The sequence below is a fragment of the Triturus cristatus genome, chromosome 1_2, assembly GCF_964204655.1.
Source record: "Triturus cristatus chromosome 1_2, aTriCri1.1, whole genome shotgun sequence".
NCBI classification, from domain to species: Eukaryota; Metazoa; Chordata; class Amphibia; order Caudata; family Salamandridae; genus Triturus; species Triturus cristatus.
Window position 1 is genome coordinate 233822682 of NC_140580.1, and position 21094 is coordinate 233843775.

The following is a 21094-nucleotide window of genomic DNA, read 5'->3' on the forward strand; positions in this document are numbered from 1 at the left end:
CCACCAGTGGACTGGGAAGAATTCTAGGACCCACCCTCTTGAACAGGTTTTTTGGGGCCTTTAGAAGACTCTTGGTTTTCATCTTTGGGGGGAATCACCCCCTTTCCCTTTCAGAGGTTTTGTAACCACTTTCTTTTGATCACCCCAAGTGGACGCTTTGGTCACCCTTGTCTTGACCCAATGGTCTGCCTTCTTTCCCAATTCTTGGGGGTAAATTAGACGTAGGTCTACCAGATACTGGTGCAAATTTTCATTAGCACAACTATTGAACATGTGTTCTTTCACCTGGAGATTATAAAGCCCAACATAGATCACTTCCAGTCAAACCATCTAGTGTTTTTACTGAGTAGTCCATGAAGTCAACCCAGGATTGGCTTGGGATTTTATGAGCCCCCCTGAATCTAATTCTATACTCCTTAGTTGTGAGACCAAATCCCTCAATCAGGATGCCCTTCATGAGGTCATAGGACTCAGCATCTGACCCAGTGAGGGTCAGTAGTCTGTCTCTGCAGTTACCAGAGAACAGTTCCCAAAGTAATGCCCCCCCCCAGTGTGACTTCTTCACTTACCTCGTTCACAAGCCCTCTCAAAGGCTGTGATCCATTTGGTGATGTCAGAACCTCCCTCATATTTGGGGACAATCCATTTGGGAATTTAAGGGTAATAAGACCTTTCTTCCTCCCTAGGTTTGATATTGCTGTCACCCTTGATGGGGGTAAGCCCATCTCGAATCTTTCTTTTCCAAGTGCCAGGAGTCTGGGCTCTAGGTCTACCCTTTTGGTCAACCTTGCTAGAAGGCTTTCCTCTTCACTGAGGCAGTCCTCAATGATCTCATCAGGACCTGACCCACCTATTTGGGCTCTAAGTGCTGTGAGTACTATCTTTTAAGTCAGGCGCTCAGGGGCCCTGTTCTCCCTATTCAGTGGTTGGGGTTGAATGAGATCCTCCCCATCACTGGTTGCATCTATTTCTGAGGTGGGATCTTACCTCACAGAAGGGCGGTCCTTAGCATACTCTGTCAACCTTCATGAGCTTGGCCTTTGAAGGATCGGACCAAACATGAATGTTTCTAAGTTTGCACGAAGACCGTCACACTCTCATATCTCGATGGAGGTAAGGGAGGAGGTTGAGCTCCTCAAACACATTCTGTGCATCAGTCATTTTACTAATAGTGAGGATCTTTTTTCCGGAGGTTAAAGAACTCCTGGAATACTTTTTACACCTGCTACAGTGAGTTTCAGACTTTTTAAAAAGCTAAAGGTTCTTAACCAAGTCCCTAAGAATTCAAAGAAAGTATCAATTAAAAAAATTAATTTGAGCTAAAGGCAATTTTTGGATTGTAGTCGGGTGATCAGGTGTTGACCAAGTGGTCGGACAAATGCAAAGTCGTAGATCCCACCACTGATCCACCAATGTAGGAAGCTGGCTCTGTATATACTATACCAAAGTAAGGTATAGTGTGTCCAGTGGACCCCCAGAGGTATAACAGAGGCTAAAGTAACACCTTACTCTCTTTTGTTGTAGTGTGGTTGAGCAGTCAGGCTTATCGTGAAGGTAATGTTAAGCATTTGTTGTACACACTCAGGCAAGAAATTATGTCATACACTCAAAGACTGAAGCCAAACCAATTGTTCATATAAAAAATTATTTCTATAACAAAGTTATACTTAGTGGAAGGTAAGTTAAACTCTTCATACAAAGTTTGTTTTCAAAATGCAGCGAACACTGGTTTTGTAGGAACAATCACATTACTTTTTCAGTTGAGAAAACGTTTTGCAAAATATTAAAAAATGCTTGTAATTACTTTTTGATTACTTTTAGATTACTGTTCTAGTTTTGTATGAAACACACTCCTAATACAGTTCAAGCAACACAGGGCATTGATGCAAAGATTAACTATTGCAAAGGCACTTAGTTACTCTTTGTTGCAGTACAACACTTCGAAGACTTTTCAGTGAAAACCCACCATTCAGTTCTATAGAGAAAATTAAGTGTTAAGTTTACAGGGGAGAAAAACGGTTTTAGGATTGGAGTTTTGGGGGGTAGAGCCAAGGTACTCCAAGGTTCAGGTTGGCACTCAAGGGGCACCACCAGTGGCACTAGGGCAGCCGTGTGCAGAGTGCAGGGTGCCAATGTTAGCCAATGGGGCTAAGGGGCACCTTGGTTTGGGGCTGCTGATGGGCAGGCCTCATGGTCTCAGGAGCCAATCACCTAGGGTTAAGGTCAGGGCAATGGGAGTCCCAGGTTGGCACCAAGTCCACACCACAAGCGGTGCTGGGCTGGCCTGGGGCAGGGTGCTCAGGAGGTGTTGGGAGCCCAATGCGTTTCAAAAGAGGATAGCGGTCGCAAAAAAAAGGACCGGAGGCAGAAGCCAGAAGACTAGATGAAGGGAAGCAATGACTGGAGGATGAAGATGAAGATTTGCTGGACACCAGTACACCGTCGGTCAGGCACCTCAGGACTCAGGAGCAGTGGATGCAGGGGTGTCCTTTTGTGTTGGGTTCTTTTTACAGGTTCTGGTCGTGGAGACCCTTCGCGATGAGGCTGCAGGCGTCGAGGAGAAGGTCGGTGGAGGTCGTCTGATACTGGATCACAAATCTGGATCACCAAGGGGACCTCACTAGGGTGTTGGGCCACTCAAACTCAGGCTATGCACGTCAGCTGCAGGGTGGTGATAACTCGCGGATCCGGGTGGATCTAGAGTCCTGGCTTGGGTTGGTGTTGGACAAATCCTGTGTCCATGGGAGATCAGAGTTCTCCAGGAAGGCAGGGCAGGTCCACAGAGTTCTTGGAGGCTGCTGGCTGCAGGACACGCCTGGTTCAGCTTTCAGGGGTTTCAGAGCAGGAGAGAGGCCGGTAGGGCTGTGGCCAAAGCAGTTGTCATCGTCCTCTTCTTCTGCAGCGAGGCTCCTTCTTCTTCTTGTCATGTTGAATCTGAAGAGGCATGGTTCAGGGGTGCCCCTACATACTAGATTTAGGGGTATTATAGGGGTGTGCCGGTTGGGACCAATAGGTCTCTTACCTGGGGTGTCTACATCCCCTAGTATTCCACCCTCCAGTGGGAGGGGGCATAAGCCTCTTCCTGATTGGAAGGGTCCCTCATCTACAAGATGGCAGAGACTGAGATGTGTGCTTCACCTCGCCTTCCTCACCTGAGGGGTGGGGTTAGCAAGGTGGCACACTTCCCTTCCTGGCTAGGTTTTCCAGAAGGCTCTCGTGCCCAAAATGGGGGTCAGAACCAGTGGGAGCCAGTGGCTGGTAGCAGCAAATGTCTGGGGGTAGCTGACAAAGTTGGCAGACCTTTGAAGCTCCCTCTTCGAGGACCCTGCCCAGGATGTGCTTTGTTCCCAGAGAGCAAAGGGCTCTCTACCCAGGGGTCCAAAAATCTGTCTAATGGGGGCATATGGCTGTGAGAAAGTCAGAAACCACACCAGAGTTGTTCATTTTTCAGGGAGCATCTCTAAAATGCCCTCTGTGTCCATTTTTCAATAAATCCAACACTGGCATCAGTGTGGGTTTAATGGGCTGGAAAGTTTGATACCAAACTTCTCAGACTTCAGTAAAGCCATCATGGAGCTGGGAGTTCTTGTTGACAGACTCCCAGCTGGCTCCACTACCCTTCCAATGTCTGCGAATGGCACAAGCACTGTAGGGGCATATTGCTCATGCAGCTATGCCCTCACCTGTGGAATGGTGCCCCCTGCCTTTAGGGCTGTAAGGCCTGCTAGAGGGATGGCTTATCCATGCCACAGGTAGTGTTGGGGGGCATGGTACTCCTCAGTGTGGTCTGCACCAAAACACCCAGCTTGCAATGGCAGCTGGTAGCTGCCAAAAAAGTTAGGGGATAACCATGCAAAAAGGGGCACTTACACCTACATCATCGAAGCAGGAAGGTAAAATGGTATTTTAGATGGTGTTGAAAGCAGCCAACCACTTGGCACGGACAATGCACACTGGCACCATCAAATGCTTTATCAAGTCATCTGTCACTGATACCATAACAAAGTATAACATTGCAGGACAGAATCATCATGTCTACATATGATCCAGACATGGCTGATTTCATGACGAGTGATAGCTGCTGGGTTGCAAAGCGGCCCAAACATGTAGCAGGAGTAGAGAACAAGGAGACTGGATGAAAAAAGAAGCGCTACTGGGAAACAGTAAGAGGCATGGGTACGGATAAGGAATGGCACACAGCAGGCTCAATGTTCTTCAGAGGTCTGAAGATTATGACATTTTAGGCTGAAAGGCCAAAAAAGATTCAGTTCACAATTTCAACAAAGCTAAAGGAAACCATTGTTCTAAGTTAAACTGCATTATGAAAGGTTTAAGTGTAACATCAATCAAACATCATATGGCTTATTCGAGTAAGCAACAGAACCACGTGATCATAGCGATGCTGTATTCCTTGCTGCCACAGCTCCTCGATGTAAATTGTAAACGCTTTTTCATAACTTCAATTTGATGGAGGATAGGCACGCCAGAGACAATTTCAATCAGTTCACCACACCCGACAAAACAGTTTGTACATTTATTGTGGTTTATATCTTTATTATTGTTTATGAGAATTACATTTCACATTCCTGCATTAATTTAAATAGACAGGTTTGTATTCAACATTTGTCTTAAAAATACATTCTAACACAAACGGTTAAGAAAAATATTGTGTGTGCGCGCACGTGAGTATGAAATAATATTATTTTTTAAGGTAATAAAAATAATTGAAGATTATCTTTTAAACAGTCATTACAAACGTAATACAATGTAGTAAATAATAAATAAAAATAAAAAAAGGTAGTGGTGATGAGAATTTTTCAGTTATTGTTGTAAAAATACTATGTTCATTATATTGATATATTTAAAACACTATATTAACACACATTTAGTTAGATAAGGTATTGTGTTATAACTTTATTTACGAAACTGAAACTAGAGGTGTAGAGGGTGCTGCAGCACCCCCACAATAACTTTGCAGGACTTCAGTAGGAGAATTGATGACACAGGTAATATGTCAGACTATGTCTTATAATGAACTTTACACATCCTTCAAAATAGATCAACAGCCAGTAAAGGGCAAATCAGAAATATTGTTCAACTTTAGGTGGAAACAAAGATTTGAATATGATCAAAACAAACCTAGACACGCTACTTGTGTGGCAATGAGCACACAAATCAAATCCCCACACATTGTTGGTGTGCCCTGTGTGTTTAGCAGTAAAACTACATGTCTGATGCGTACCTAATAGACATTTCAATAGGTAATTTTAATGGAAAATGGGCACTCTGTAAATGTCAGTGCCCTACCTTCCATGCTGTAATCATATATTAGGGACTATGTACTTCAAAATGCAGAACAAAATAACATAATAGAACTCCACCATTGTCCTGCTGAAAGAACATAGCTCATTGGCTACACTTCTTCCTTATATGTAGTGCTTTGATGTTTGTTTAACAGACCCTGTGACTTCAATGGCGTAACATTTATGGCAGCACCCCTCCCTGAAAATTGTTCCAACACCACTGACTTCTGGATGAGGCACCTAAAAAGGTCATGAGCCTCGGGTTGGTTTACAGGAAAAGTGTTTGCGCGTTTCATTATACATATAGCAGTATATGGGCAAGCGTTTAGCTATCTATTGTAACAGGCTTGTTCAGTAAAGGCAAAGATTGCCTGAGATAACAATGCCTATTTACAAAGCATTAGATGTCATTTTGTCAAATGGGCATCTGCGTTTTTAGATACGTACGTAACGTGTGTATGCGCGTGGGTGTGTGCGATTAGGGGCAGCTCTTTACATACACCATTAGCAAGACAATGCAGGCTGGCATCTGCTTGAGCTCCTGTGATCGTTGCATCAATGGGAGGCTAGCACTCCTTTGTCATGGCAGCCTTGATATGTTTAGTGCCTCACTGCATGCACAAACAGACATTTAAAACCAAGCTCTCCGTTTTAGCCTTTCAGAAACTTTCAGAAATAGAGCAAACAGTGCCTTGAAAAAATAATGGAGTTATACATATTCAACTCTATTTTCTTCCTTTAGTAGATTACTTGCATAATTTTAGATAAGTGCGTTCAGTAGCTTGACATTCCGTGTAGCGAGTGAATTATCAGTGTATCCCTCCCCACAACAAATGTTATGTTACTCCAAAGGGAAAGGGTGATCAATGCGCCAGTATTTCTCGGATTCCGGACTACCAGATTCACGAAGCATTTTTGTGCATGCAGAGGTGCAGTTTGCACTTTCAGCTAAGTCTGCAGATTGTTTTGCCTTCCGAAGCGGCAATGCCAATAGCTCAAACTCAAGTAAATGCGAGACCTATTGCATTGCAAATGCTTGGTCAATCCGGTATCAGGCGCTTCCCTTGCCCTGTCAGTTGGGCTGTGCTCTTACAGGGAGGGCTGGCGGACTTGCCTCTTGGGAGCTGACATATGATCTTAGAGAGGGAGATAGTGAGGTTGTCTCTTGTGAGCTGTGTTGTGTGAGTCAAGAGAGGTATGGGGACCTGGTAACAGTGCTGTAGCCTTAGTACTCAGCCTCCAGCGATGCGGAAATAGGAACACAGAACCACGTTTGGCAATGCTAGACGTCCCCTTCTATGCTTCCGGAGTCTATGGCGCTCTCTAACAGAGGAAGGGAAGGGGGAATAGAAGACACCGAGATGAAGGCGACTAGAGGATATGTGTGAAGCAGATATGTGTGAAGCGGTGCCTTTGGAGTCAGGAGATAAGTCCACGTAACAGCCCCCCTACTAAATATTACATGTCATCGGGGACTCAATACTCCAGTTCTGGGCTTTTGCATAAGTGTAAGGAACCCCATGCATTCCAAGTTGTATGGTCAGTGTCACCTTAATTGAACTCATTGGTCTAAAGTCCCACATAACAATGTTTTGTAGAAGGAAAAACTGAATTGGAATTTTGTTATCTGGAGACCTTAGTCCATGCACTCCTTACCCTTCTCTGTGGGAGTGATGACCTCTGATTGGGTAGATTATGACTGCAGAGACACACGGGTCTTGTGCCCTGGGAGAGGTCCATTAGTGACTATTAACACCCTATTTCCACGGCAAAAGGGGCTTATTGCCACAGACAAGGTCATGATGAGGCCATCTCTGACAGACCAGCTCTTAAAAGACTTTGAGCGCCGCATCTTACCTATAGTGCTAATGTTGAGACACTCCCACATATTCTGAAAGCGGAAAATTGCCAGCCCAAGTTCTGAACCCCCCTTAATGAACCACACGCTGTTATTACATTTTCCCAGAGCCAAACGTCCTGCGGAGATGTTATCACTGGGGAAAGTCCAGTCACGGGCACCTCCTGTGAGGTCAGACGGGGCCAGCCCTGTGAATGTACTCAGCCCCTCTGCAGCGTGCGCAAGGCAGCACGTGACCAAGGCACGAATCGTCATCAAGGCCGGATCCTTAGTGGCTTGAGAGTGTACGCATTGCTGGAGCCAGGGTCTATTCAACTACAGACCGCCAAGAGGCCTTGGGAAGGAGCTGGGGGGTGCGAACGGGACAAGGAGAGTGATAAAAGCAGCAGAAACGCTATCCCGCGCCCTCCCTCTTGGATAATCACAACTGGATGATGAACATAAAACAAAAATGAGATTTTCAGAAGCCTGAATTTCTCCTCCTCTCATTGAAGGACGGGAACTTCCCGTCGAAAAGTCTGCTGCACTCAATGGCACCAGCCAACTAAACACCCCCCACGCACACACTTTACCCCCATGGGCACATATAGGGAATAGTACAGCGGGAGTTCTACTACGAGCCTCCTTGGTCCCAAACCGCCGACCATCCTCAGAGCATACGTCTCTGTAAACTTATTGCATTCCTCGTTAATGTATAAAGCGCACTGTGATTCTGCCTTGTTCATCTAAACTGGTTTCTAAGAGATGTGGCACTGATTTGCGGGCCTAGAGTTCACGGAAGGATCCCGAATGCTCAATGACTCTCAGTGTGATTCTCTGCCATATTCAGCAGCGCTGCACTCGATATCCCGCTGTATTTGCCCAAAGAACAGGGCTCATCGCGCCGCCACCAGCAGGGGCTTCAGACTCACACTTCACTCATCTACTATCTCCTCCTAAACATCGTTTCACTCACGGCACAGGCACCCACCCAGCCCATGGCGACATTCGTCCATTCCAACGCCATGCTGTTTGCTAGCATTCCGTACACTAAAAACTAGAAGGGCCGTGGCTAATATGATGAAGGGCATGGCTTAAATCACGGAAGCTAAAAGCCAGTGCTTTGCATAGTGTGCCGCCCGACTTGTAATTAAGGTTTTTTGTAATTGCATCAAGATAGATGATGTTGCAAGGAACATCATACTTACAACGGGTTAGGTCTATTGGCTTTGTCAATGGTTGTTAGTGGCATAAGAGATAGGAGCAGCAACTATAGATTGGACATAAAGTAGAGGTGCTACAGAGGGTTCAGCGAGCGAGGTCAGCGGGTGGAGTGTAGGAAGTTGGGTCCGAATTTAGTTAAGTGGGTAATGTTTGGGGAGTCTCATGGCACAGGAGGGGATGCGGGTACGTTGGGTGCAGGGGTGGAGCTTGTGAAGGGAGACTGTTTCCCGGACTGCTGGAGGCTTACTTTGGAGGCTGCGGATTGCAAAAAGGGGGATCAGCAGCACAGTGTCGGTAAGGCAGGCAATGGTGGGGATGTCGGGGTGACAGGGGGGACCCTCAGTGTGGATCTACAGCCGGTGGTCCTGGGGGGTGTTTAATCTCCTCCACCTCTCATCGTTTGGTGGACTTTGGTACCGTCGAACACGCATGCATGCACGTCGAACTTTTGGCGCATGCGTATAATCATTATGTAAGGTAGCGCACGCATGTTAATGCGCACTATTTTAAATACGCTGTGTAAGCGTAACAAGCCTGTAGTTAGGCGCTGCTGCTTCCAGAATAACCGGAAGTTACCTATCGGGTGAAGAGCCAATAACAAGCCCGCTAACAAAAAAAATTAAAAAGTTAACTAATGGCAAGCGGCGAGAAATTACCAAGTAATAGGCGGAGTTTCCCCTCACATATAGATTACTAAATGTCTCGGAGAGACAGCACATGTGCGCTGCCTAGGCGAGACTTAAAAAAGAAGACAAAGATACAGCAAATTACAATAATTGAGGTGAGATGACATAGTGACACGGATCATTTCCTTTAGAACGAATATAAGAAACCGAATAATCTTCTTTATATGACAAGTATATTAAAAAACACTGGCCCTTATTATAAAGTCGGCTGAAAAGCCATCCGACAGCTCGTTGGCGGTTTTCCACCTGGCATCATAGGTTTTCATCCAACTGCCATATTCTGAAACTGGTGGTCAGAGGCAAACTGGCGTGGGAATTCCGCTCCACTTTTGATAGGCTCACAGAGCTCCTTCGGAGCAGCGGGCAGAATTGTAATCCCAAAATGACAGCGGAACCAGTCTCGGCTCTGCCATTGGGATAACGATGTCAGCTTCTGACTGCTCTTTCATGGCGGTTCTCCTGCCATGAAAAGGCAAGCGGAAAGTGACGTTGGCGTCTAGCAGGGCTCCCCTGGCACTACACTATGGGGCATGTGGCGCACCATTTTTAACATCCATGCACCATGTAGCAGGCATCGCATAGTGCCTGCCACACTGTGCAGGGATGTTTGAAAACATCCTTTTTAGGTCTCGCCTGATCCAGCGCATGCGCTGGTCTGGCCGAGACATTTTGTTGTGCGGGTTTTCCAAGTGCTGCCTGTGGCCTAAAGCCTGCGTGCACGTGAGCGTGCATGCGCGCAGTCACCATGAGTACCTCCGCCGTGCTTGATCGCGTCTGCGATCACTTTCGCGGGCCGCGCGGCTGTGTCATTTTCACGGCCACGCGGCCAATGCTTGTTTAACTTTGCGCGCGAGGCGCATGCGCGGCCAATGCTTGTTTAAAGAGCACGTTGGCTTTGCTTGTTTAACTTTGCTCGCGGCCAATGCTTGTTTAGGCCCCGTACTTTTGTATAATAGGACCCCCCCTCCAAGCAGCCAGTCACTGACTTTGTCCTTCATTGTGCTACGGGGCTCGGCTTCTCTGAGCACAGCAGTGTACAATCCAGGTTGTGTCTTAATGTAGTGCCTGCACCCAACTATTTTATGGTCATTAGGAAAGAGCCAATGCAGACAAAAAGGCAAAAAACGTGGACTAGCCACAGCTAGAGTTTTCGTTAACGTTTTTGGATACGCACTCTTCAAATATATTCCTATTAGGGATGCCAGTTAAATTGTATTTAAAAAAAAGTCTAAGTGCTTCATGTAAAACATTTTGGGTGAGTGCTTTTGACCTTTTTCTGTATTTAAAACGCCTAACTGGAGCATTGTTCCCCCAATCAACAGACGTGCTCTTTGCTTCTAAGTTTGACGGTAGTTCAGACACAAGTAATGTCACCTTGAACCGGTTCTGCAGCTGTGGTCCTCAAATTCACATCGTAGGTGTGTGGTTGCACCGAATTTATTTTCACAACTTATTTTCTACACAGTTATTCAGGATGTAATCTGTGACCTTTCTGGGAGGAAATGTTAACTTGATAGGTGTTGTCCATTTTCAGATAATTCGGGTCTATCCCAAGTCTCATTAGCAAACAAGGGTGAACGCCGCTTTAACCACTGGCAGCTGCCCAGGGCCTCTCCCCATCGCCAACATTTTTTCCGCTTTAATGACAGCGAGGCTCTCCATCCATAGCTGCTATTACTGTTATGTAAATACGGGTACTCGGTTTACCCACCGCGGAAGCCTGGAAGGCCGAGTCAGCCTTGAGGGGGATGTGAACTTGAGACCTGCAGATCACCACGTCTCAGCAGCAAGCGTTTAACTCACAAAACTAGTATTTGCAGTGTAGTACGGGTCGCGCGCAACCCTCGTGGCGGGACCCTGAAGTCCAGAAGCAGCAGGGTGGCACCAGCTGGGTGTGCTGTTAACCCTTTCTGTATTCTTGGGTCTCAGCAGGAGGGGCCAGCTGTCTGTACCTGTGCCCATCCTCAGGCTGGCGCTTAAGACTTACCCTTCAGGGCGCTTTGCGCCCCTTTGAAATGTGCATGGCACATGTTATCCAGCAACAGGGACACCATGGTATTCACCTTGCAGGAAACGCACGCTGTCTTTCTTGCCAGTCAAAATCTGCTGATTTATTTCATTAATGATAATGTGCAGTTTTTATGTAACTTTTCATACCACACTCTAGCTGCCTCTGAGCTCTGTAGAGATTATTAGTATTACACATTATTGTTTTTGAAAGGCTGGGAATTAGATTCGAACTTGTGATCTGCAGAGCACACGGATGTCAGTAGGAAGCTGGTAGTTGTGCAATATACAGGGTGCCCGCCTTGTGCCACCATGCATGGCATAGAGCACAGTCCCTACTTTTGGGACACAGCCCCTGGCATGCACCACCTCCCCAGCACTAGCTTCCCCGGGCCCTGCACTCCCTGTGATATTGGTTCCATGTGTAAGAGCAGGGTCGAGGCACAAGAGGCCTGAATAATGCAAAGCCTCGTGCACAAGGCTGGGCTTGTGATCTCTCCTGTATCTCATTCATTCCTCCTCATTTCACCGCCCTGAGATCACTACTTTGTAGACAAAGAGGCAATCACTACACACCACATACACTCATTAACACACCCCTGGCACCCTTCATTTTTGCGTACTTCCTACCTCTGGGTCATGAGACCCTACGCCATTTCCTGGACCCGTACACACATGTGCTTACACCCTCTCTCTCTTCCTCCACCTTCTCGCTCTTCCTCCACTCTCTCTCTCTACCTCTCTTCCTCCACCCTCTCTCTCTACCTCTCTCTCTCTACCTCTCTTCCTCCACCCTCTCTCTCTACCTCTCTCTCTACCTCTCTCTCTCTCCCTCACTCTACCTCTCTCTCTACCTCTCTCTCTCTACCTCTACCTCTCTCTACCTCTACCTCTCTCTCTCTACCTCTACCTCTCTCTCTACCTCTCCCTCTCTACCGTACTACCCTTCTCTACCTCTCTCTCTACCTTTCTACACCCGTCTCTCTACACCCCTCTCTCTACACACCTCCCTCTCTCTCTCTCTCTCTACACACCTCTCTCTCTCTACCTCTAAGTGGCAGCCAGAGCCTGATAGTACTGCTTGTCCTTTTAATAAAAAAAACCAAGCATTGGCATAGCCAATAGGTCTCGCCTTTAGGGCCTTATAAGTGTTTAACCATGCAACAGTTAATGTTGTTGCACCAAGGATATTGTGCTGCATAACTAAATACTTATAAGGTCCCAAAAGCGAGACCTATTGGCTATGCCAATGCTTGTTTCTATTGCAGCTTGTGCTGTGGACCTTTTCTGACCGGTGCACAAGCTGCAATAGAAACAAGCATTTGCAATGCAGTAGGTCTCGCATTTACTAGAGTTTGAGCCATTGGCATTGTAGATTACAATGCCTTTTATTAATGTGTTGTTTTTTTAAACAAATAAATAAAAGGCATTGCCATTTACAATGCCAATAGCATAAATTCTCGCAAATGCGAGACCTATTGCATTGTAAATGTGACAACATGCTTTCATCAGACTGCTCAGATGTGCGCACACACAAACACATTGAAGTGAACTCGGATAACCAAACTAGACACTAGAGAAGAAGATGTCAGGAACTAAAACCATCTCAATTTCATCCCGATGGTGTCTAAACTGAAAGAGGTTGGAAGTATGCTGTTCGAGAGGTAAAAGCACATATAGAAACTGAATTTGTTTTTACTGACTATTGTATAACAGACCAAGACTAAGTTCCTGTGTGTGCTTTTAAAAATGAAAGTGTAAACGAATTACCTTGAAATGTACACTTCGTTGTGTGTTAGTTTTGGTATACTGCAGCAGCGGCGCTGTCTATCAACTTCTTGGCACTGCATGTCTTTCTTGCCGTACCTCTCAACATGGTAGGCTGCAGCAGCAGGGACTAGTGGGAGGTGGTTTAGCGGCTCCCAATTATATAAAATGCTGTAAGTGAAGTAGTGCAACGCTCTCCACCTACTTCCAAACGTGAGAGCGGAGGCACTGTAAAGACGGAGTGACTCTATGTCACTCCCACGCCCGGATGCATCTGTTTCCATTTGTAGGGACGCTGTCGATACCTCGCCTGGTCGAGCCACCGGGTCCCCAGACAGTATAAGTGCAAACACAGAATCAACTGATTGAGGGTTTCGAGCCCCTGCTGTGTGCTGTAGTCTGTCAGCAAATTCTCAAGGAGAGTTAATTCCCTGCCAATGGGGATGTTATTGTAACCCTGTGAATTGCGAGGAGGCGCAGGGCGGAAGCAGCTTTCTGACCGGGATGCCTGAACACAAACAACACAAATAAAAGTCCTCAGTGGACTAATGCATCCACTGCTCTTAAAAAGAAGGAGTGAATGATGTCATTTGTGGGCCAATGCGCCAAGAAAACCTTGGTAGCTGGCGGGGCGGCTCGCCACTGCACAGACAAATCAGTGTTTCAAACCCTTGCCAGTTCGCACTGCCTGGCTGCCTGTGTGTTTCATCCTTCTGTGTAATCTGCTCAGTAGGCAAAGAAGCATTGGCAGGGACCTTTTTGTTCGACACTAAGCACAATGCAAAGTAGCAGCACCTTAAAGCATCACAAGCGAGGCACTTTTCATTAAAAACAAGACGGAAGAGCTGGTGTGTCAAGGCAGACACTGAACTATTCGGCAGAAACGGGTATTTTAATTTCCGTGCAAATGATCAATGGACAGAAACTCATCTCTTCTTTCTATTTACACAGACATCAGGCAGCGCCAAGTCTCGCTTTCGTAATCTGATTCCACATGGGCTACGCTGGCAAAATGTAATTTAAAGGTGGGAGAGTCCGAGCTGCCAGAGCGCAGCCAACAAGAGGTTTACATTCTAGAAATGCTGACGTTTGAGCCCAAAGAACCCTGAGTCACGGTAGAGGGAAATCAAAATATAACATGTATACTACGGGAACACATGGGAATGCAAAGCCATTAATCAAGCAGGATGGCTCTGTCTCCCTTCACGCCCAGGGAGGAGGGAGATGCGAGCAGAGCATCAAAGGGCTGGGTGAGAAGGGAGGGGGGAATGCAATGAGCAGAGGAGCAGCTGTGCACGTGCATGTGATCGTGCACTCAAGGTTTAGGCCAGCCAAAAGACTGTGGGTAGCACTTTGAAAATCCCACATATAAAATGTCTCTTCGAGCCTTTGGCTCGCGAGACCTAAAAAGGAAGTTTACGACCGCCACATCCTAATACTGTGGGTGGAACCTCTGACTAATAGTTGTGTGGTTCCATTCCCGTTGTCAGTTGGGCGCTAGTAATAGGGCCCTTAGTGATAACATCACCTGAGAAATCTTGGTGTCATTCTAGAAATAAAGATTCCTAACGTCAGTGACAGGAGCTCGAACACTACCCCAAAGGCTCTGATTACAATCTGGGGGTTAAATGCCAATCCCCATGCAAAGAGAAGGTTGCAAGGGATGGAATATGAAGCTGTGTGATTATTATCATACCCTGCAGTTTTGCCCTCACTGATCTTGGCAGATCAAACCTGCAAACGTGAATTCCGGGAAAGACCTGTAAAAAAGCAAAACATTCACGATTGTGCTTCAAATACTTATTCTTCATGCTTTGCCTCTTTTTCAATTGAAAAACTCGGAATAGGAGATATCAGCCCCATCTGATGAATACCTTGCCTGAGGTCATGGATGCCTTTTAGGGGTCACCAAGGATAACAGTTACGACCTCCTGGCACTGCCTTTGCAGCCCCTGGCCTCAGAGGTTGCAAAATCAGTGCCAAGAACATGGGGGGCATTACTTATGACTGCCTGTTTTATATTATATTAATAGTTAATAATCTATTATTCACTATTAGTGTAATAAAAATGGAGCACACTTAGGACCTATGGTGGCAGCTGTGGTAAGTAAAAATGTTTTTGAATGTATGTTGTATGCACCCTTGGGTTGAGTGTGTGCTTAAGTGAGGAAGAGTGTGTATGCCTGGGAAAATGTTTCTTTATGTGTAAGCATGTGCGTGAGTGAAAATGAGCGGCATTCAACTGACAGGTAGTGAGTGAGATTTTGTGAGATTGAGGCTCAGGGGCAGATTTAACATTCTCCCTGCTGCAGTGTAACGCAAAGCAGTGATTTGCGCTGTATTGCGTTACTCTAGATTTTCCAAGCCATGCAGGGCCCAAATCTCATGTAGAATTTGCGTCGTCCTTGTGCCCCCTTTTCATGGCCCAAGGGCGATGCAAAACTTTGGTAAATCTGGCCCTTAGTCAACTATTTTTTGAGGCAGGGCAACACTACACCAAAGTTGCTACACTGTCTTGAATCAAAGGGGGAGAGAAAAAAAGTGTGCCACATCTAATAAGATATGATGCATTTGTTTATATCCCAGTGAGCTGGCACACTTTTAGCAATCATGCACCAACACACATACCCTTTTGTCAGAGTACAAAGTGCCTGCATCATAGTTTTTGTACTAGAAGGTGTCCCTTCCAGTACAAAAACTATACTTTAGGGTTATTTCAACTTTGTATGTGTGCTGTACAATGGAGCACATTTGCAAAGTTGGTAACAAGAAAAAATGAAAACAAAATCTCCTTGTTACATCTGCCTTGAGAAGACATAAAATATATTTTTTTAAATTCCTGTCTACCAATGTTTGTAGATAGGGATTTGCATCAAAGCCCATTGGTGGTTGCATCGGAACGCCCATGCACCATCCATGGAACGCTCCCTTGATGCAAATTAATGCAAAGCAGAGCATAGAGCAACTTTGCGTTACTTTGTACAACTATCCTATGGCAACTTTGTGTTACGTTGTGATACTATCAAATGCAAATCATTAATAGTTGTCACATTAGGGTCAAGTGACAAACTTTTCTGGAAAAACATCAGGGTCAGAGATTATGTGATGTCGCTTCCTGTATTGTCATTAAGGTCAATGGGTATGCAATGTCTCTACGCAAATCCAGGTATTTTGGTAAATTGACGCCAGTGTATGGTGTAGTTGTTAGTAGCTACCTAGTATGGTGAAGGTGAAGGTGTGGTGCAGCGGCCAGGGAAGCTGACTTCAGAGCACAGGGGTCTCGGTTTGCTCCCTGGCTCCGGCAGCAGATCAGCTCAGCACCATGTGACTCTGGGAAATAGCTCACTTAATTTCCACAACGCTCCCCAGCCCCTTGAGACCTGTAAGGGAGAGTAGTTCGTGCTTTACAAATACCGGATGATGATGATGACCCACATCTGGCTAAATTATCAGGGACCATACGCTCCTAACTGGGTCAGTTTGGTCAAGGAGGAGTACCAATCATGAAATATAATTTGAGAAGGGGATACTTGTGCAAAACATCCTAAAGCCATTGATGTAATCCAGAGATGTATGAGTTATCAAAGAGTCTGCCTGAAAGTGAACCTGATACAAAGACCAATCCTGTTTAAGGCATAATTCTGGATCCCTACATCATCGAAGCAGGAAGGCAAAACACCATGGGAGATGGTGGTAAAAGCAGCTAAGCACTTGGCATACACCAACCATTCTGGCAACATAAAACGTTTTTTCAGTGCCTCTGTGGCTGATACCATGACAGAGTACATATAACATGCAAGACAGAATCATCATGCCTACATATTATCCAGACATGACAGATTGAATGACGCTTTATAGCTGCTGGGTTGCAAAGCAATCTTAACCTGTAGCATGAGTGGAGAATAACGGGACTGTATGAAAAAAGGAGTGGTAGTGGACAACAGCAAGAGGCATGGGTCCGGAGGTGGGATGGCACATAGCTGGCTCAACGTTCTTCAGAGCTCGGCAGATTGTGAGACTGTAGACTGAAAGGCCAAAAAAGGATTCAGTTCAAAATTTCAAAAAAATAGGAAGGAAAAAAATTCTTCTAATTCGAACGGATCATCACAAAACGTTTTAGTGTACCATCTATCAAATTTTAGTGTACCATCTATCAAAAATCACATGGCTTATTTGAGCAAGCAATAAAACCACGTGATCATAGTAATGCTGTATTCTTTACTGCCACAGCTCCTCGAAGTAAATTGGTCACGCTTTTTCACAACTTCAATTTTATGGAAGATGGGTACACTGGAGACAGTTTCCATCAGTTGACTGTGCCTAACAAACAACTTGTACATTTATTGTGGTTTTATATATAATATTCTTTATGAGAATTACATTTTACATTTCTCCATAAATATAAATTTGTATTTCCACCTTAAGCTTAAAAATAAATACTGACAAAAGATTAAAAAAATATTGCGTGTGTGCATGTGTGATAGTGCTCTTATTGCAGAAAATTCATATATTACAGGAAACGTGAAATGTGGAAAATATTTCATGGTTGCCTCTGAAATACGAATTTCATTATCATAATGAAAATCCCAAAACCACTCTTGAGGGCTTTAACATTTGCAGGGCTAGTACAATTATGTGGCATGGAGAACCAAATTATGCGGCCACAGTTATCCAAATAGTGCAACGGAAAATGCAAATATGTGGCACATCCTCTGACAGTATTATTTTCATCCATTTATGTAACTGAGCTCAAAACATTATGTGGAAGATTCAACATTTTGACACTAATAAGGGAACTATGAAAAAATCCACAATTAAGCAGTAAACAATGTTGCCACTGAATTACCTAAATTCACCAACCCTCACCACTAACCATTGATTTATGAACAGTGTACCTAGGAACAGATTTTTCGAGCTCACTACCCCAGAATTAACATAATATGAAAAATACATAAAGGTTACCATGTTTAATTTGGTCCAATATTGCCATATCAGGATTTTGATTACATTGACAAACCATTCAGCCTTTGGAATTGCAACCAGAATGCCTCAATGGCAAAACTGGACCATATTACAGCTACCCATTATGTATCCCCTATATTGGCCTTGAAACCAGATCCTATATATATATATATATTCCACAGCTCTTCAATTGATGTATATCTATCTATCTATGTATCTATATATATATACATGTATTACCTACTGGCGGTCGCCAGTAGGTAGTTATAGTTAGGACCCTGTTTCCATAGGAAATCCGCAACATTCTATTTTGAATAACTTTGGCGCCGGTCGACGAATCCTCGCGAATTTCTCAAAATAGGTGGGGCGCTACGCTCCGCTCCTACCCTGAACGTCTCGGGGGGATTCGTCAAGCGGGGGCTGAGATAAAAGGGGGGTCCCAAAACGCGTTTTTCCCATGCATTTTTCCATAGGACCTTTAGACAGGGCTACAGCCCGAACGGCTGAACAGAATTACTAGAAATTTGGCAGAGAGGTAGTCCTCAGGTCAAGGAAGTGCCTTTTGTAGGTTTGGTGTAAATCTGTTCAGTAGATTCTGAGAAAATAGCCTTTAAATCAATATATATATCTGAGCCAGCTTACGGTGCGCTTACGGTACGCTTACCGTACGCGTACGGTGGCGTGCGCGAGCGCGATTCTGATTGGCTCTTAGATCTTAGTAAACATTTGAATCGGCCGAAACCAGGAAGCGGCGGCCGCCATTTTCTCTCTCGCACTGAGAGTGATTTAAAGCCCAAAAACAGGTAAAGGGGCTGTTTCGACAGCTCCCACACACATAGGCATGATGAGGGAGTCCCCAAAGATCCCCCAAGGCCAAAAACGGAATTTTTATTTTTTCGGTAATTTCGCCGATTACGCTTACCGTACGCGTACGGTAAAAAAATATATAAAAAAAAAAATCATCCACACTCTCTCCACCCCGTGTGCAATTGGTGGCCGAAGACCACCAATTGTGCATGGCTTATCAGAGGTGAGATAAACTAAAATATTAAAAAAAAAAAAAAAAAAAAAAAAATTATCCACACTCTCTCCACCCCGTGTGCAAATGGTACATCATATGTCCTCCATGTGCGCACGGTGCGCGAAGCGCATAGTGCGTACATGGCCCATCTAGCGTAACGTGGGCACGCGGTGCGCGTAGCGCACCGCGTGCCCACCGTGCGTGCATGGCACTAACTGCGTAAAGTGGGCGCGCGGTGCGCGAAGCGCACCGCGTGCTCACTGTGCGCGCACGGTGCGCGAAGCGCACCGTGCGCGCACAGAACGAACTGCGTTAAGTGGGCGCGCACGCCACGAATGGCGTAAAGTAACTTAGCATTTAAAAAACCGTACAAATTCACTGAAAAAACCATAGGTTTCACACACGTTATAGTTAGGAATTAGCATTTAAAAAACCTTGCAAATTCACTGAAAAAACCATAGGTTTCACACATGTTATAGTTAGCGGAAATTTTACTGATAAAAAACCAATGAAATTCCCCCGTTATAGTTACTGCAGGCAACTATAACTCACGCGACCGCAATCCTCTGCTGATGCTAATACTGTATTTAGACACTTATTTGCCCATGTCTTCTTCCATTAAATTTTAGCTATACATATATTACAAATATTTTTTTTTCATAAAGACACATATGTCATCAGCAGAGGATTGCGGTCGCGTGAGTTATAGTTGCCTGCACTAACTATAACGGGGGAATTTCATTGGTTTTTTATCAGTAAAATGTCCAGCTAACTATAACATGTGTGAAACCTATGGTTTTTTCAGTGAATTTGCAAGGTTTTTTAAATGCTAATTCCTAACTATAACGTGTGTGAAACCTATGGTTTTTTCAGTGAATTTGTACGGTTTTTTAAATGCTAAGTTACTTTACGCCATTCGTGGCGTGCGCGCCCACTTAACGCAGTTCGTTCCGTGCGCGCAAGGTGCGCTTCACGCACCGTGCGCGCACAGTGAGCACGCGGTGCGCTTCGCGCACCGCGCGCCCACTTTACGCAGTTAGTGCAGTGCACGCTCGGTGGGCACGCGGTGCGCGTAGCGCACCGCGTGCCCACGTTACGCTGGATGGGCCATGTACGCACGATGCGCTTCGCGCACCGTGCGTACATGGAGGACCTATTATGCGCTTCGTTGTGAAAGGGATTATTTTATTTTTTCATTAAATAATACGCAATGCACAAAATGGTGCCCGTTGGGCACCTTTTGCACACGGGGTGGGGAGAGTGTGGATAATTTTTTTTTTTTTAATTAATTTTTACCGTACGCGTACGGTAAGCGTAATCGGCGATTTTTCCAAAAAAAAAAAATTTGAATTTTTGGCCTTGGGAGTTCTTTGGGGACATCTTCATCAAGGCTAGGTGGTTAGGAGCTGTCTAAACAGCCCCTTTACATGTTTTTTGCCTTTGTTTTTCCTCCCCCCCTCTGAGTGCGAGAGAGAAAATGGCGGCCGCCGCTTCCTGGTTTCGACCGATTCGAATGTTTACTAAGATCTAACAGCCAATCAGAATCGCGCTCGCACACGTCACCGTACGCGTACGGGAAGCTTACCGTAAGCGCACGGTAAGCGCACCGTAAGCTGCCACAGATATATATATTGATTTAAATGCTATTTTCTCAGTAACTACTGAACAGATTTACACCAGACCTACAAAAGGCACTTCCTTGACCTGAGGACTACCTCTCTGCCAAATTTCAAGTAACTCTGTTCAGCCGTTCGGGCTGTAGCTGTGTCTAAAGGTCCTATGGAAAAATGCATGGGAAAAATGCGTTTTGGGACCCCCCTTTTTTCTCAGCCCCCGCTTGACGAATTCCCCCGAGACTTTCAGGGTAGGAGCGGAGCGTAGCGCCCCACCTATTTTGAAAATTTCGCGAGGATTCGTCGACCGGCGCCAAAGTTATTCCAAATAGAATGTTGCGGTTTTCCTATGGAAACAGGGTCCTAACTATAACTACCTACTGGCGACCGCCAGTAGGTAATATATATATTTATATATATATATTTGGTTGAGGAAGGCTGCTGCATCAGCCGAAACGTGTCTCTCTTGTTTGCCGGGTCGGAGGCTTCATGCAATAAAAAGGCCTTAAACCTAGTAGCCCTCGTGTGCGTGCTCTTTTCCAAGTGGAGCAGAGGTTTTTTTTGCAGAGTTTTATATAGCACGAACTTGACCTGAATCCAATCAGGTATCAGAGCGCTTTACATAGCACCAGATATGTTACATGAGGACACACATTCATTTTTTGTTAAGCACG

General features: G+C 45.3%; 1 protein-coding gene across 1 annotated transcript in view; it reads right to left on the reverse strand.

Annotated features, from left to right (window-relative positions):
* Positions 1 to 21094, reverse strand: part of PKD2L1 (polycystin 2 like 1, transient receptor potential cation channel) — a 3023543-nt gene that overhangs the window by 2559204 nt on the left and 443245 nt on the right. The gene's annotated exons all lie outside the window — the stretch shown is intronic.